We start from the raw sequence: 3,916 nt of genomic DNA on the forward strand, positions 1-3,916 counted from the left end.
GTAACAGTACTTCGACATGTTCCAAATCCAGTACTTCGACATGTTCGAAATCAACTAACTTTCTATTATCTTTTGATAGGTGTTGCTCCCTAAATGTACAGTCCTACATAGGAAATAAAAATACAAAATTCATTCAAAATACCGTATAGGCAAATATTAAAACTTGAAATTATCACCAACAGATTCATTAAAAATTTAAAATCAATATAATCACTCAACAGTTTTATCAAAGGGTATATATTACTAGCATTAACTATTAGGTGGCAACCATTTTTACTTTTGAGAATTATAGTCAAAGCAAGTTAGTTACTTAGTTATCAACCCTGATTTATTATTATTATTATTATTATTATTATTATTATTATTATTATTATTTGACACGTAATTTTGGGACTCCATAAATGTGGTTGGACTAAGTTGCAAGCTGGCATGATGAGAAAGGAAACTAAGCATGAAGATTTTTAATCTTAAGCTAAGATCAGATCAGAGGGTATGTATTGGCATCGAACAGTATGCGTCATACACTTTTGAGTGCTAACGACAGCTAATGGAATTTTCCTGAATACCGCTAACTTCTCCATTAATTACTTCTTGTAAGTTTATATCATACATGCATCATGCATGCTTTATTTATTTAATTTTTTCATGTCATTTTCCTTAGAATTAATTAATATATGATAGTAAATTGCACATGTGATACTCCTAGTTAAAGTAAATTAAACTGATTTACCTTCTCATTGTGGCTGCCACAGGTGAAAAAACATAGCAGATCAACAATATTGTCTTTGGTAGAAAAGTATCTGGAAACATCAATTCTAAATCTGCGATCTGCGATTTCCGGGGCGAGGAGGGTAAACCGATGCATAAATTCAAAGAAAGCACGCCGAGTAGGGTATCCCGCGCAACTAATTCTGATTGCTTCTAAAACACTCTGCAGGGAAAACAATTAGACACAACTCTGAAGAAAGGCTAAAATCATAAAGAAACTATGGATTTATATTTGTACAAATCATCATTCAGGGAAGGAGATAAAAGGTATTCAGTGTCCAAAACTATGATGGAACTGACATGATCTTGTACATATATCGATCCAATAAAAGGTAACAGTGTCCAAAATTTTGACAATGAAAACTAGAACAAGAGTGATAGCTTAAAGCGAGAACCAATTGAAGAAAATTTGGAAGATTTTGATGTCTCTTCTGGAAGTGGAGGAAAAAGGCCAGCTACAAAAGAACATTTGGAAGCACCCAGCAAATCTTGATACTCAAGGACAACATAATCCTTGTTTTTGTCTAGAAATTGATCAGACTAGTATTGCACCTGCATATTAAGGACAGTTAGCATTAAGAAGAAAAAATGTCTCACTTTGCTGAAGCTTCTGATATGAGAATAAGTCATACCTCGCCTGCATAATGAGAAATAGTAAAATCTGTCTGAGACAATTTTGGCTTAATGAAGCGTTTATGATTCTTAAATGTTGCTGCAACTTCTCATTTGTGAAATTAATGCAAAACTGCTCAAAGCTGCAGAGCATGATAGGCTGAAAATGAGTTACAAAGAATTGAAAACAAGCATAGGGTGCTTTCAATATCTTCCATTAATGAAGTCTAGTGGATGCACTTCTAAAACTACATATTACCTGTTGGTTTTAAAGCTTCCAAAGCAATAGATATCAAGGACTCCAATCAAACATTTAGAAGTTGCGTCTTGTCCGATCGAATTGTTAATCTTGTCTACCAACCTATTAACAAATTAAACACATTAGTGGAGCAGGTTTTGAATAGCTAGAATTTGATTATATTTTTTTTCTTAATTACCAGTCAAAGAGTCTAGAATATATTGTTTTGGCCAAGCCATCTCTGGTGATCATCACACACTTCACTAATGCATCTTCCAAACCAGCAAGATCACACCTGATCAAGTGAAAAATGCAGTATAACTAAAATCATCTTAAAAGTAATTGAGAATCAAGTTGACATAGGATTAATAACTTAATCTTACATGAGAAGCTCAGCAGTGGTTTTCAGGTGGAATTTGGTTTTATCATCTTTTGGAAAAGATGAATCAACTTCCTTTCCTTTGGTAAACGCAATGTTACCAAGATGAAGAATATCAGCAACTACTCTGAAAATTTCTTACTGGCAAAGATGCAATGATAATGATTCAATTGTTCTGTCAAGAAGCCAAATTCATTCTTTCCAAAAAGAGATACATTATAGATACCTGATCCTTTTAGCTTATTCCAACGATGTCCAGTGCTCTTCTAGTGGCAACATACTTGCGAGCATCGCTTATATTAGCTAGTTCAAAACATTTTGACTGATTAAGGTGATGAAATGTTTTAGATGTCCTAATTTGTATTTCTCAACTTCCTGTTAGCAGAAGAAATTGCAACGAGTTTACATAATTAAGCAAATCATAGCAACTATAAGTAGATTAAGTGCGGTGCAAGTTACCTTCTGCAGTGCAGCACAGAGAAGATAGAAGTAGTGGTAATTACGTTCAGGATCATTTACTTGACAAACCCTAGATCTTTCTAGAAGATATGTTCTAATGGCTGCTCCTGAGATTCTTCCATTCTTATCAAATTGGATCTCAACGAATTTACCAAACGGACTCGAATTGTTGTTCCTCACAGTTTTAGCATTTACAAAGGCTTCTAAAATTGGATTTGACTGCACTTAGTCCAGTTTATTCAAAAACCCCAAATGAGTCAAAATTAAAATATAAAAAAGAAAAAGAAAAAACGAGTGGTTTATTTGCATCGTACTTCAATAACTTGCTGTTCAACTGTTCTTCCTTTGGTGGCAACCCTTCCTCCTAAATAAGCAAGGTAACACATAAGCATTCTTGTAGTTTCAGTTTTACCGGCTCCACTCTTTCCACTGACAAGAATTGAATTACTTTTTCCTTTGTTAATCATAGCTCCGATTGATAACAAATTCATGAAATCACCACCGAATTAAACAGAATATAAATCGAATTGTGATGATTAATTAGGTATGTTACATACCTGTAAGCAACATCAGCAACTGCAAATACATGAGGGGTTAATTCACCAAACGATGCTTCTTGTACAAAAAATAGAAAAATGACATGCCGATCTAGAACGAAAAGGAGGCACTGAGGATTTTGGCGGAGAAGACACAGGACGGCAAGGAGGAAGCTGAAGGATATCGTCGCTGGAGGGGAAGTCGCCGGAAAAGATCGCGACCAGAGGAGATGTCGCCGAAGGAGATCGCCGCTGGAGAATGTGTCGCCGGAGAAGACCGTCGCTGGAGGAGATATCACCGGAGAAGATCGTCATTGGAGGATATCGTCATAGGAGGTGAATGCAGAATGTGATCGCCGCTGGAGAAGCTATCGCTGGAAGAGATGTCACCGGAGAAGATCGTTCGTCGGAGAACGCAAGATGTCATACCTTCGTTTCGGAGAACGCCGCTGAGAAGATCGTCGGAGAACGCAATCGTCACCGGAGCAGTCACTGGAGCAGTCGCCGGAGAAGATCATCACACAGATCGTCGTTTCGGGTTTCAGTCCTTGGAGAGCGCTGCTGCGAAGATCGCTAGAGTAGCTTCGCTTTTTTAGGGTTTTACTTTCACCAGATCAGCCTTAGGGTTTTCCTTGGTTTTGAACCTTTTTTTAAATAATGACTTCAATACTGGCGGTTGAAAACCGCCGAAATCACCAAAAAAAAGTGCCATTTAAAAACTTAATTATGGCAACATCATAAAATGCCATAATATAAATGTCATTTTAAACTCTTTTTTTTTTTTGTAGTGTTAGAATAGAATGCATTGCATGAGATTCCACCATTCTAACTTTACCCTTTCTCTTGGATTTAGCATGAGGACATGCTATTGTTTAAGTGTGGGGAGGTTGATAAACCCATATTTTAGGATGTATTTTGTGCCCA

At 36.3% G+C, this 3,916-nt stretch overlaps 1 pseudogene; it reads right to left on the minus strand.

Annotated features, from left to right (window-relative positions):
• Positions 1-1,292: 1,292 nt before the first annotated feature.
• On the minus strand, positions 1,293-3,307 carry LOC107625480 (myosin-9-like; annotated as a pseudogene).
• Between the last annotated feature and the right edge of the window lie 609 nt (positions 3,308-3,916).

The sequence above is a fragment of the Arachis ipaensis genome, chromosome B2 (assembly GCF_059453495.1).
Source record: "Arachis ipaensis isolate K30076 ecotype BB chromosome B2, ASM5945349v1, whole genome shotgun sequence".
Lineage (NCBI taxonomy): Eukaryota > Viridiplantae > Streptophyta > Magnoliopsida > Fabales > Fabaceae > Arachis > Arachis ipaensis.